Source organism: Macaca nemestrina, chromosome 1 (assembly GCF_043159975.1).
Source record: "Macaca nemestrina isolate mMacNem1 chromosome 1, mMacNem.hap1, whole genome shotgun sequence".
In the NCBI taxonomy this organism is placed as follows: Eukaryota; Metazoa; Chordata; class Mammalia; order Primates; family Cercopithecidae; genus Macaca; species Macaca nemestrina.
This window is the reverse complement of record NC_092125.1, coordinates 173,500,368-173,514,950: the sequence shown is the minus strand read 5'-3', so window position 1 is coordinate 173,514,950 and position 14,583 is coordinate 173,500,368. Positions and strand designations below refer to the sequence as shown.

The following is a 14,583-nucleotide window of genomic DNA, read 5'->3' as shown; positions in this document are numbered from 1 at the left end:
GTCTTTAGCAATATAATTTTATAAATATTCATGGCTTCTTTTGGTTGTTGCAGTGGGAGTTTTGGTTTGCTATGATCTCATAATTTTTTCTTCACATATTTATTTCTGTGTGTATTTATTAATGATACAGCGATACAATGATTTGGAGATCTCAGCTCTTTTTGGGGTCTGTATTTAAACTTCTCACATTGCACTGGCCTAATCTCACGCTGGGCAGATTGTAGGTTATAATAAATATTAGTGTCTGTACTTATACAAAGGGCAGCTGCCTTTTTTTAGTGTTTGCTTACCTGTTCAAATTTAGGCCTATGCTTTTTATCTTATTATTAAAGATTTTAATTACAGTCTTGTAAGCTCAGTTCTGCTTTCACGTATACCCTTTTCTTTTTATTTTATTTATTATTTCTATATGTTTTACAGTGAGAGGATTCACAGGCTTTCTAGTATACCATAGTCACAGAACAAAATCACCAATTTTGTTTCTTAAATCTCCTTTTAAATCCATATGTTTTCCTAGATAATGATCAATTTTATTCAGAATTTTAAAAATTATTACAATAGAGTTTTACAAATATTATTTGAAATAATTTCCCCTTTAGGTCTGGTATATTTTTCTTCATTTAATTCTTGATTTCATGGGTTTATTTGTCTTAGGCAAACTAATGGCTGATTTGTTTTATTTATTTTTTCAAGGGAACTCTTGTTGGCTTTATTAAGCAATTATGACATTTGACTTAGTTTATCTTACTTAAGTATATAATTAATATATTTTAATTAACTAAAATTCAGTGACTTTTCTTCTTGGTACATCTTGGCAAAGTTAAGTAGATTTCCACAATGATATTTCATTTTGTAGTTTTTCAGATATGTCTATGTATTTTCTAGATATTCTCTTCTATGGCATATAAATTAAGACCATGTCTGTATTTCTGATTTAAAATTTTTAAGTTTGCTTTATTATTAGTTTTTACCATTATTGCATTTTTGTATGAAAATGTAGTATGTAATAGTTTTATTTCTCAAGTTTCATAGAGGTTTAAAAATTTTTAATACACGTTCATTATTAAACATATCCTATGAGCCCTTAAAAAGACTGTATATTTTATATTTACAGATGGTAATGTTTGATTTAGCTCTATTTTTATTCAGGTATCTATGTATTTCTGTAGCTTTACTTCCATTATGTCAAATTCCTTATTGTATTGGTTAAGGTCTCTGTTCCCACAATTTTTAAACTATCTAACCTGCATTTTTCACTGAGTTCTGCTTCATATACTTTGATGCTATTTATTTCAATGTTTAAAAAGTTATTAAGAGATATAGTCTATTATATATTGTATTTTCAGTAAATCTCCTTGTTTAGGACATCTAATTCATTTTACCTTAATTTCCTGTTTGGTAATAATAATAATAATAATGTAGTCTGTGTTTTGTCATTAGTCTCATTTTCTCCCATCCTTCCTTTATATCAATGTTTTCTGAAATGTTTTTAGGCATATCAGTTTTTATTTTGATTTCGTATAAGCATCTAAAATAGTATTTAATCATTTATTCTTTTTTAATTATTAATTATTATTTTCACAAAATGATTGTGGTCTTACATCTGTTTTTTTCATTTTCTGTTGTTTCAAAAATGTGTCCTTGCTTTCATCTTCCCTTTAAAACAATTTAGCTATACTACGTTATTTTGCCTTTGATCTTCTCACCTACTAATTTGAAAAGTGTATACTTTGGTTTTAGCTCAATTCATAGTTATATTTATAATTGTAAGTAATATTCCCACATTTACATTTCATAGTATAGCATCTTCAGCAACAGAATGCTATCCACTAGGTCTCTTCTGTAAAAAAGAAGGGCAATCATGTGGGTTCATTTTCATCCATTTCTACTCTTTTACTCTGTTTTGTTTGTTTATGTAACCTGGAAATTTTGTACCTATTTATTATAGTTAATTTATTGTTATTTTCACATTATTTATGTTAATTTTTTTCAAAAGACTGTTTTGTAACTAATCTATGCAATCCTAAATTGCATAGATTAGTATTCATTGCCATCCCTCTTCATATCAAATTTTCCTGTTTTTGATAATTGAATTTTGCTGTCTCTCTATTTTGGATTAAGTATATCTTCAAGTAGGTTTTTAAGGAAACGTTATATGAGTAATATATCTCCAGAGACTTTATTAATATGTTAACTTTCAGCTGACAGTGACAAATAACAACAAAACCCTACAAAATACTAGTGGTTTAAATAAGACTGAAAGTTAAAAAAATTTTCTGTAAATCATAACAGGCATATGATAGAGCATAAGATAAACTAACATAGTTTAAGAATTTCCTGCAGCCATGCTTGTCACATATCATCTCATTTAATCTTCACAAATGCCCCTGATATGGGAATTAATCTTCTATATTCTAGAGACAGGAAACTGCAGCTCAAAGGGCAAAAGCATCTAGTCCAAAGTGACAGATGCGAGTTGAAGCCAGTGTTATCTATCTCCCGTGTTATCTATCTCCCATGTTATCTTCGCTGCAGCTGTACTGCCCCTGAGGATATAAGGGGCATAATAGAGGTGAGGAGAAAGTATTCCAGGGACAGAGCTGAGCCATTGATTAATTCCTTCTGGGATTAAAGGGTGGAAACTCAGAGAAGCTTCAGAGAGCAGATAATATTTGAGAGCAACCTTAAATGATTAATTGAAGTTTTCCAGGTGAGCAAGAAAGAAGAATGCATTCCAGGCTAAAAAGACAGCATGAGCAATAAACTTTTGTTCCTTAAAGGGATTAATCAAAACTTTCTATTCTTTCATTTCTAGGCACAAAACAGGTGCTTAATAGAGGATGTATTGGCTTAATATATGTAGTCATTCTCTTTGTTCCATGTGGCAGATATGCCATTTGCCACTCTAATATTGTCCTACCCTTTCTCCTAGTAAGAAAACTCTAATTTTACTGGAGGCAGCAATGGGTCCAGCTAAAAAGATGATGTTTCCTAGCCTCCCTAGCAGCTTGAAGACATAAACAGAGACTGTTGGGAAGTCCTCTAGTCAAGCCCATAAGAGAAGGACAGATAGCACATCTATCCCTTTTGCCCTTCGCCCTCATGTTCTGATTCCTGCTTAGAATCACTTGTGTCTTAGACTGGGCCATCCATGAGAATGGAAACCACGTGATCGTGACAATGAAATGGAAAGGCAGAAGGAAGTTGGGTCCATGATGACAATGTGAGGTCACATACCCATCATGAATGCCTATTTTAAGATTTTTTTAATGTAAAAAATAGATTTCTCTCTTGTTTAGGCCACTGCTATTTCTATTCTCTGCTACTAGCCGCAGAATGCAATTCCTAACTGATATAGACCACATTTACCCTATGCTCCAGAAATCTACATGCAGATGACTGGGGGCAACTACAAATACTTATGGCTAGACATTACTATTTGGAAAATGCATAGAAATAACTGAAAGAATTTTCCCGCATGGACCTCATTTCCAAGATGCATCTCAAAGACAATCTTATACCAGTCATGCAGCCTGGAGGAATTCCAGAAGACTTTCAGGAAGAGAAAGTGGCTGCTATTGCTGCTGATACTGCTGTAGTTTAGTGGAAACTAAAAGGCAGGAATGATGACCTTTCAAGAAGATCAAATGTTATTAAATAATGGATTTTTGTCCCACCTCCTGCAACAGTCAAGAGCAAAAGGATGAATAGGGAATCCTATTCTTCTATTAATAACTCCTCAGTCAGTCTCATGCTGACAAAGCAGAAAGCAGCTGTAAAATTAGCAATTTTGCCTGCAAATTAGCCCCTTGCAAAGCCATAAAAAGAGAAAAGGAATTAAGAAGAATTCTTTTAATGGAGTCAAGGATGGAAAAACCAAGAGTGATAGAGCATAAATGCCCAGAAAACTGATACTTATTTTAAGGATGATATTACCCAGGTTTTAAAGAGCTGCTTATAGCTGTGTATGAGGAAAGTGTTGATTTACAGCCCTTGGACCAGTGGCTTTTCTTAATGGCTCCTTGGAGTGAATCTATCAGATACCTTGGAAGAGCACAAGGTTTAGGCTGACGTTAATAAATATTACTCCATTCACCCCTATCTGAGAAATTCCTATTCCATTTCAGAAAAGCAATGCAGTAAATGAAAAGAGATTAAACTTTAGAGGCAGACAGACAGACAGGTTTGAACCCTGGCTCTGCTCCTTCACTAGCCCTGGGAATCTGGGCACCACTCTGGGCCTCTATTTTGTCTTCTATCAAAACAGAGGGTAATTATGCTTCAGTGCGTTAGTATCATTAAATTTAGTAACATGCAGAGAACTTGGTCCCTAGTCGGTTCTTAGTGAATGTTAGTCCTTTTTTACTCTGCCTTCCTCATCTGGTAGCCAGAAACAACAAACTTTCTTGCAAACCTATGCAAAGTAATTATATTTAGCTCTCTGAAATTCTCCCCATAAGAAGATGAATCTCTACAGAGAAGATGAGCACATTTTCATAATTTACGATTGGTCTCAGGTATCAGGCTCCCATTTACAGTTTTGTATAAATGACAAGTCAATATTCAATAGTGGGAATAAAAAAAAAAAACCTGACACTCCCTTAACAATAAAAAGAAAGAGCTCTCTATTTCCAGCAAGGAACATACACAAGAGCAGGAATTTTAAATTTATACCATTTGCTTCATTTGCAGTTTGGTGGTTTCCACATTCACAGTCATTTAATACTTCTTAAGTTCCAAGAGGATGTGAGGAACTTGGGGCTCTGTTGAAGGCTTGGAGAGTCTCAATCATTCCTTTCTTAGTTCAAGAGGGTATTTTATATGTGAAACATACATTTCACTTTCCAGTTCTAAAAAATTGCAAGATATAGACAGAGCAGTTAAAGCCATAATGCACACGGAGTACAAACACTGTTTGAAGATGAATAAATCATTGAGAAAGACCTGAACAGCATTAAAAAAAAACCTTTTTCTTTTTGATGGCTATAGATCACAAGATTGGACACACTTATACAAATCTAACTTTGCTAGAAACACTAGGCGGAGTTACCTCTCCAAATGTAGTAATATCGCCCCAGAATAATTATCCTTCAAGTTTTCAGATCTCAAGTTCATAGGAGCTGGTTTAGGTGGGATCCTTAGAAATGATTCAAATCCCCTAATAACATAACCACATAATGGTCTTTCCACTTGTGCTTGCACATCTCCAGCAATAGAGAAGAGCATTCTTCCCAGGGCAGTTGAGTTGAAGTTGAGTAAATACATATGCATTGAGCTCCTCTAATATGACAGTCAATTGTTTGTACAGAGGTATGTATTAGCTTCCTGTGACTGCCATAACAGAGTACCACAAACCAGGTGGCTTAAAACAACAGAAATTTATTGTCTCACTGTTCTAGAGGCTAGAAGTTTGAAATCATGGTGTCTGTAGGGCTGTGATCCCTCTGAAACCCACAGGGGAGAACACTGCCTTACATCTTCCAGCTTGTGTTGTTTGCTGATCATCCTTGGCATTCCTTGGCTTGTAGATACATCACTTCAGTCTCTGCCTCCTTCATCCCATATTCTTCCTGCGTGTCTCTCTTTTTCTCTTGATGATACCAGTCATAGTGGACTATCTCATCTTAACTATGAGATCTGCAATGATCCTATTTACAAATAAGGCCCCATTCTGAGGTCCTAGGGGTTAGGACTTCATCATATATTTTCGGGATATGTAATTTAACTGATACAGGAATTAAAGATGGTTAAGAATTGGTCTCTGCTTTGGGTAGCTCCCAGTCCCATGACTTCCCAAAGCAGGCTTAGAAAAGTAGACAAACTTGGTTTTCTAGGTTAGCTAAACCCCTTAGTGGCCAAATGACCTTAGTCAAGTTAATTAAGCTGTAGCTTCATCTTCCAAAAATGGAATAAAAATTGAGAAAATTGAATAGATCAGTGACTGGAGAGTGTATATCAAGATGATTAGCACAGGATAAGCACTGAATAAATGTTATCTTTCCATTTCCCAATACCAGGACCTTATTGTATGATCAAATGATTCATTCATATACTCATATATTCAATTATTTCTGCAAAGATTTCTCAGGCATCTAATACATGGCAAGCACCAAGGTAATATATTAGAGAAAAAGACAGACATGATCCCTTCCCTCATGGAGGCTATTATCCCACTCTGCGCTGGATTTTAATTAAACAGTTTATTTAGCAAAATGCCAAAAGGCCTTCAACATAAGAAGAATGCTCAGTAGTGCACAGTCCAACTGTTTAAAAGTGATAAAGGGAAAAACAGCTAACATTTATTGAGTGCTTAGCATATAACAGATACTGTGCTAGATAAGTTATCTATCATCTCACTGAATCCTGAAACAACCTGAGGAAGTAGTTGTTTAATTTAATAAGCTAGAGTTCAGAGAAGTGATGAAACCTACCCAAGAACACTCAACTAGTAATTTCTAGAGCTTCTTTCCCCTCTGCCACAGTTAGGAGTCTATTTACTATTGGTCAAGAATTTGGTCATCAGATTGAAGACACATGAGGTGGAGATGAATGAGAAAGAACAGTGTCCCAGTCTTCTTTTGACAAAACATTTTATCCCTTATGTGGAATGGCAATTTATCTCAAGGTAAACCTCCATGCCAGTTTCTACCCAGTTCTGATTATTTTTTATATCCATATGAGAGCAGTTCAAACGAAGCTTACTTGTGCCAAATCCTGCTTACTTTATGCCGAATGGGTTTATGGAGACTCACTAGCACTATTCTTTCCTGATCCCTTGAAATCAGAAGGGCAAGAGATGCAGTCAGTAGCCACGTATGGGGACCCATTATAAGATTTTGATTATCTTAATTCTGTGTTCTAAGAAGTCAGACACCTGTGCATGAGCTGAAGGCGATTCCTCCAGTTTTACAGTCTTCCCTACTGACTGCCAGAGTCTTCCCAAGGCCTCGCATCACTACCCAAGGACTCATAAACACTTTTGCAAGGTAGATGAGCTCTCCATATGGTTTGTCATTTGAAAGAAATCCTAGAAGATCTGCAGCTTGGAAGACCATAACAGCCATGGATTTGACGTCTGTTTCCATGTTCTTTTCCTTCCTTTTATTGTCTGTGTGGATCATATATTCTCTTGGACACCAGCTTGAATCCTAAAAGCCTTCCAGAATAATGTATTTCCTCTTGTTCTTTAGGGTAGCTTAGCTTCAAGGCATTTATAGATATTTTATCCTGAATTTGCTGAGGTTTCACAGGTAAGTTACACTTTCTCCACTTGTCTACATATGGTCGTGAATCAAAATCTATTCGATAGAGAAAAGGATGACTTCTTAATGGCATTGCTCTCAATGAGGGTCATCACCACAGCTTTCAAAATCTATGCAGCAGGGATCCCCTAGAGCAGTGGCTCTCAATGGAAGGGGGGGACGGGGAAATTGGCTATCCCCCAGGGGGTGTTCGGCAATATCTGGGAATAGTTTTTGTTGTCATAACCGGTGCGTATGTGGGATGCTATTGGCAAAGATGCTGCTAAACATCCTAAAAACACAAGGCACTCTCCCACAAGAAAGAATTATCTAGCCCAAATATGAATAGTACTAAGTTTGAAAAACCCTGACCTAGAGGAATATTTTTGTCTTAGTCTTTAGACATCACCCTGAAAACTGAATACTCTGCATTCCAGGCTTGGATCAACTGCTTATTGATTATTTTAACATGGTCAAACAACTTAATGCCTTTGAACACCAGCTCACTGGTATATAAAATGCAGGAAGTGGCTTTTGGGAAAGAAAATTGAGCCACTAATTGTATTTTAAGGCCAAAGGAAAGAGGAAAAAAATGTGTAATACTCAAAGATGTTCATTTGAGTTATTTATAATTGCGAATATCACAGAACAGCTGAAGTTCTGTTTAAATAAAGAATAGTTTATTTGACATACAGTATGAGGATCTTACAAAACAGTTCTCATTAAATGGAAAATGACTGTGTTATAATATTTTTAAAAGGATAATAGGATTTAAATTAGTACGTACAGTAGAGCAGAGAAGAATTTGTTACGTGTTTCCTGAGCTGTCTCTGTCAGTATTTCCTGTTGCACTCATCAGTGTCTAAGACTCAACTGTTGAAGTGGGTGTCTTTATGACCGGATCATCTGAATCATGATGGCAGGTCATAGTTATCTCTGTATCTTCAATGTCTTGCACATGGAAGGTAATCAACAAATGTTAGTTGAGTTTATTGATTTTTGTATGAAAATAAAAAAAAAAAACTGCAAAAAGCCTAACCATATAAAAGATCAGACAAATGAAGCCAAATGTTAACAATGGTAATACGGTTTTTTAAGTTCCATTTCTCTGTATTTTCTATTCTACTATTTCTATATAAAGAGTGTGTTTTAATTTTACCACAGGCATAAAAAAAATAACTGGAGAGATTTTTGAACATAAACTCTCATGTAAGTACATGGAAACTAGAAGTGTTTCCCTCCTGTGTGTGTGTGTGTTTTTTTTTTTTTTTTTTTCTCACTCCAGTCTGATCTCTTATCCAGGGAGAATTAGGTACTGTTTTTTGCTGCTGTCAACATTAGGTACTGACCTCTGTAAAAGCATTGATAATACCACATTGAATTTTACATTTTCACCTGCCCTGCTACTGTGAGCAAATTTGATACAAGGCCAGTTTTTACTTATTTGTCTCTGTTCCTGCCACCTACCTCAGTGCCTTGTATACCAGTGGTGATCAGTATATGCCAAATGACAAAACTCCTCTATGTAGTATTTACTATATCATACTGTGATTCACTGTAAGGGAGCAGGGACTGCAAATCACATATTAACATGTAGTAGATGCTCAGTAAATAGTTTGTTGAACAAATGGATGACAATAAAGTCTGTACTTTCTGCACTAAACCAATTAAGCCAACTTTCCTCCAACAGCACTTGCTTCACTATGGATACATTAGCATAGCAGAGTTGAACAAAATCGAAATCCCTCACTTCCAGTTTGGAGATAAGAGCAGGCTTGGATCCTGGCTTATTTTGCTTAAGGCTTAATCATTTGGCTCCCAGGTAAATTCAAATTCTTTAGAAATGAGCCAAAAATGCTCTTTTCAAATTTAGCATCTCTAGTCCAAGGTTGTAATTCCTTGATATTCCTCTAGTGGTGTGAAACGTTGGACATTTTCTTTCAAATGTGTGACTTTGTAAAGTTCTTTTGTTCTCTAGGTGACTTTAAAATAACAAGGATGGGTGTGTCTTAGGTACTGATAGGAAAGTGCTCTACTGTTTTGGAGGGAGCTTGAGTAGCAAAAATACTGAGTAGTTTGGGGTAATGGTTAAAACACAAGTGGGTTAAATCTTAGCTCTGCCACCCATTGACTTACTGTACAACGTCTTGTAAGATAAGTCAGTGCTCCATGCCTTTGTTTCCTTGTTAAAAAATGCAGGCAACATTGTACATATCTCATTGAGTTTTGAGAGTGATAAATAAGATAATAATTGTAAAAATCACAGCACACTACATCTGGTACATAATAACCATTCAGTAAAATCAGATATTGTTATGCCAGTAACAAGATGTGTAACCTGTGGAAAGCAAATCCGGGGCTTTCTTTTCATCTCTTTTTTTTCCTTCTGTGACTAAAGATTTGTACTAGGCTATCTGAATTCTCCTTCCCAGATCCTAGATTTTTATACCCATTGATTCTAAGGATTAAAGACTTTAAGAGCCTTGTTGGATGTCTAATTCCTGTGCAGATTCTGTAGAACTAAAAATGGGTCCACTGACTGTGATCTAATGAGGCTTGGAGGCTGGGGGAAACCATCAGGAGGAAGAGTAGCAGTGAGCAGGCAAAGAACAATGAAGTATGGGAGAAAGAACACTGGGCCAGGCGTCAGAGAATTAGAATCTAACTCAGGTATGGAATGACTGTACATATCATTTCTCCATGGCAGCTCTCAACTTTCTCACCAATAATATTAGAATGAAATCACTAGTGAATTCAAAGCCTCTTCCAGTTCTACCTGGTATGATTTTGGTCTATGTACTGGGCATACTATTCTGAATTTATTCTTCTCTTCAGTGTTTGTTCCCCAGCCTGCCACAAGGCCACTCTCCTCCTTCAATCTTTCTGACTTCTTTCTATGAGTTCTGAACTTCTCCTCCCATTTAGATTGCTAGATTATTAACCACCCTTCTACGCGGCCTAGAAATTCCAGAATAATACAAGATATTTGTCTGAAGGTCTTAGGGGTTCTTTCTGCACTCTTTCAGAATGACCATAATGAGGCTCCTGGGACCAACCATAGGTTAAAGAAAAACCATCTGGTGCTGAGAATCCAAAAACAGCAGGAAAATTCTCAATGGGAATCAGAGAGGTTGGAGAAATAATAGAGCAGAAGCCACCTGGAAGCAGGTGAATAACACTGAATAAATGATGACACCTTAGATTAATCCAGTCTTACTCTAGAAAGAATAACAGAGAAATGAAGGCAAATTTAGACTCAGTATTAGAATCAACTGTATAAAAAATGCAATTTGCCAAACAATGACACTAAAATGACTTCAAAGCAGAGAGCTGGAGAGTAAAAAATTTTAAGCTGAAGAATGCAGAAAATTCTTGCTTCTGTTAGGAGAAAAGATTTAATAATCTGCAAATTCTTCTGAATTCGAGCTCTGAAACTGTGATTCTGTTCATAAATGTAGCAATGCTCAGAAAGGATGAATATCCATAGAGCAACTTTCATATGCAGGAGCCAGGCACTATACTGGAATCCTTTTACATTCTCTCAATAATCCCAAAAAGAGGATCATAACACCTCCATTTTGCAGAAAGAAAAATTGTGGCTCAGACAAGGAAACTAAATGCCTTCTCCAAGCTTGTAAGAGATGCAATAGTATTTTATTTTACAACTGGTGAAGAATTCTTAGGGAGCCAGAAATTAGCTGGTTCTTTCTGTTTTGACTGCACGTATTTGAGCTCCTAAATTTCTCCATAGGGGCCCAAACAACAGGGCAGGTTGTTAGCTGCATTGCACATAGAAGGGTAGAAGAGGAAGAACGATTTTACTTCTTGATAAAGAAGAAGAAGGAAAGATGTCTGCAGGCTAAGCATGTCTGGGAGTCCCTGCCACCTGCTGCCATTCATTTAATCATCCCTGGGAGCTGGACTGCAGGCCCTGTGCCAGGCTGTCAGCAGCAGAAACTGGCAAGGAAAGAGCTCACTCAGCAGCTGTTAGACACCAGGGCCTGCCCACAAGTTACAGTGTGAACTGGGGACTGGAGGAACAGGAAGCAATGGCTGATCTCAGCAGTCAGCAGGAGGAAAAGAAAGGGAGAACTGAAATGTATGATGTGTTTACTTTGTTATCAACAGTGTGTCATGCTAAGTACCTTTGAAATGTTTCTTCTTCTCATTCCTCAGAATAGTCCTACTAAGTAGGTATTACTTTCTTCGTTGTTGTCAATGAAGAAACTAAGACCAAAACAGTTTAAGTAAATTGTTCAGTAGACCTTGGACATTAAACCAATTTTGTCTCACTCAAAATTCCACATTTTTTTTTAAGAAACTATGATTTTCCATACTCAATTCACTGGTGTTCCCTTTCATATTTCACCATGTCTACACAACACTTCTACTTTTATTTAACCATTTTTCTATAAGTCAACACCCCTCCTTCTTAAATTTTACTTTTGTAAATGCATTTTAAAAGGAAGATGTATAATGCTACCATAAATGGAAAAGCAATTTCACTTCCCATAAGTAGATGGTAATAACAAAATTAAATAAATGAAAACAAAATAGTGTGATTAAATTCTTGCTATAGACAGTAGTGCCTGGAAGGCTTTGTGCCTGAGGTGTACTTTCTTTTTTAAAACTGAAGATTAGCAAGTGTTATAGAGGTGCTAAAAATATAGAGGACCAAAATGATTTTTTTCTCTCTAGAAGAAAACAAATCAAAAGAATTGAAGGATAATTGGAATTCATATTATGTGTTTCAAAGCTGTTTCATGCCCTTTCTCCATCCTCCCCGAAACCATCTCCAGGAGATCCAGTCTCCATGCCCACGTGTGGAGGGCTCTATTCATGATAGTGGTGAAAATGGGAACTTCTGTTCTGACATCAAGCAAGTACTCACTTTGCATGCCATTTCCTCAAGTGAGACAACACAATTCACTAGGTAGAAAGTGAAGGGAAAATAAATGGGTCTGGACCGTTACGGTAACCTCCTAAATGGCCTTTCTGCCACAAGTTTTTATCCAATATATCATCATTTAAAATCATGATAATTTTCTGCTAAGACTTATGAAGTGTTTTTGCTTTTGTTTTTGTTTTGAGACAGAGTCTTGCTCTGTCACCCAGGCTGGAGTGCAGTGGCGGGATCTCGGCTCACTGCAAGCTCTGCCTCCCGGGTTCACGCCATTCTCCTGCCTCAGCCTCCTGAGTAGCTGGGACTACAGGCACCCGCCACCGCGCCTGGCTCATTTTTTGTATTTTTAGTAGAGACGGGGTTTCACTGTGTTAGCCAGGATGATCTCGATCTCCTGACCTCGTGATCCGCCCGCCTCGGCCTCCCAAAGTGCTGGGATTACAGGCTTGAGCCACCGCGCCCGGCCTGAAGTGGTTTCTTTTTATAGATATGATGAATTCTCAATACTTTAGCCTAGAATTTAAGCCCTTGCAAAATTTTATTATGCCCCACCACCAACATTATATGTAAGCCAAAGTGAACAAAATGAACCATTCGCCATATCTATTAAACACTCTCAAAATGTCCTGCCTGTATGCTAATGATAATCTGTTCTCTCTGTTTGCATAATCTCTCTCTATCCCTCCAGCATATTTAAATGTGTAATGAGGGTGAGCAGAAAGATACAAGCTTGTGAAGATGAGGAGAAGGGAAGTACGATATGCGAAGGTCTAGAAGAGATCTATTAGACTTGGCCTAAGAAAGATCTGAGTGACCTTTGCCAGGATTGTTTCAGTCAAGTGTTGGGAATGTTGGTGGATTGAGGAGTAAATGGGAGTTGAGCAACTGGAGGCAACAGAAACACATTATTGACCAAGATAGAAGATGAAAAATGAAGTGTAAGATAGAGGAAAGCAGGAGAGCTCGGAGCATGATTTTAGGTAACAGGGAGCAAAAAGGAAGAAATTTAAGATCTAAACTTAGCGAACATGGGAACGAACGTAATTGAGAAGAAATGTGAAGAAGTTGGCCTTGTACACGAGGAAGGACACTTACAGAAGCCTGCGGTGAAGTGATGACTTTCTAAAAATGGAATAGAATTAGCAGAATGAATTTGTAGCACACATTTACCACTAAGTAGCTGGAGAGCCGGGATGTCCCTGGATTTTTGCCATCCAATATATAATATTAGGAGAGTCAGACCTCTACTACCTATGTGGACTCACACAATATTTCAGGTTAAAGAAAATCCCATCTTCTACCTTATGCTTGCATCCATGTCACAGAAAAGATGTTTACTCTCTTAACTTTAGTGGTTGGGGATTAATTTCTACATGAAACAGAAAATTCAATTTTCAAAAAGGCTTAAGTATCAGAAACTTCTCTTCTAAATAGAAATGTCTACCTCCCTGCCATATGGTGCCTGTTTTGCCCTTAAAAGTTCCGTAAGACTTGAATTCCTCTTCAAATATGTCTATAGTGATGGCTTTTTTTCTTAAACCAAATTATTAGATCATTTCACCATTTTTATCATATGACATAATGTCCAAACCTTTCATTTTCTCAGAGATTACTTTTTGAATGTACCAACATCTGTTTAAATTGTGATATCCAAGAATAAAAATATTATTCCAGATACGGTTTGATCAGGGAAAAGTAGTGAAGAGTTCATTCTAGGCACTTGGTTTTATTAAGTACAACCAAGATACTGACTGAGATTTGTTGAGTACTTATTATTTGCAGGCAATTTCTTAAGAGTTTTGAATGTATCACTTTATTTAATCTTTATAGTAGCCCTGTAAAGTAGGAACTTTTCTTATTCCATTTCACCGACTGACTATTGGAAGCCAAGATGGGTTAAATAATTTTCCCAAGGTCACTGAGCTAGTAAGTGGCAGAGCTGGAATTTGACCTAAGGTTTGCTTGACTTAAGAATTCAAGCTTTGAAGTGATACATGATAACTTCACATGTGTTGATATGTGTCACTCATTTCCCTTCCATCCTATAGGTTTCTTGAACCAAGTGCTGAGCATGGAGTGTAGCACACAGAGGCTCTCATTAAATGTCGTTTGAATCCCTATGGTGTAGATATTACTAGCTCCCATTTTGCAACTGAGAAAACTGAGGCTCAGTTCAACAACAAATATTTACTAAGAGCCCTACTAAGTCCCAGGCATAGCACTGTTGCCAACAGTGAAACAGTAGTAAACACAGAGTTTTATGAAAATAGAGAGTCCTATCTCTGGAATCATAGGTCAACACTATTTCCACAACATTACAGCTTTTCATCCAACAAAATTACTCAGAATCGATGTAGAAGAACGAAATTTGCCATCTCTAGCAATTTAAAAAAAAAAAAAACTGTTCAGACAAATGAAGATGTCCCCTTTCAATAGGTT

The 14,583-nt window shown here is 36.7% G+C and overlaps 1 long non-coding RNA gene across 1 annotated transcript; it reads left to right on the top strand.

Moving 5' to 3' along the window:
• The first annotated feature begins 9,786 nt into the window (after window positions 1–9,786).
• Window positions 9,787–13,062, top strand: LOC105495157 (uncharacterized). The gene is made up of 3 exons (XR_011609261.1): window positions 9,787–9,911; window positions 10,268–10,409; window positions 12,833–13,062. It is a non-coding gene; the product is annotated as an uncharacterized lncRNA (long non-coding RNA).
• Window positions 13,063–14,583: the final 1,521 nt, after the last annotated feature.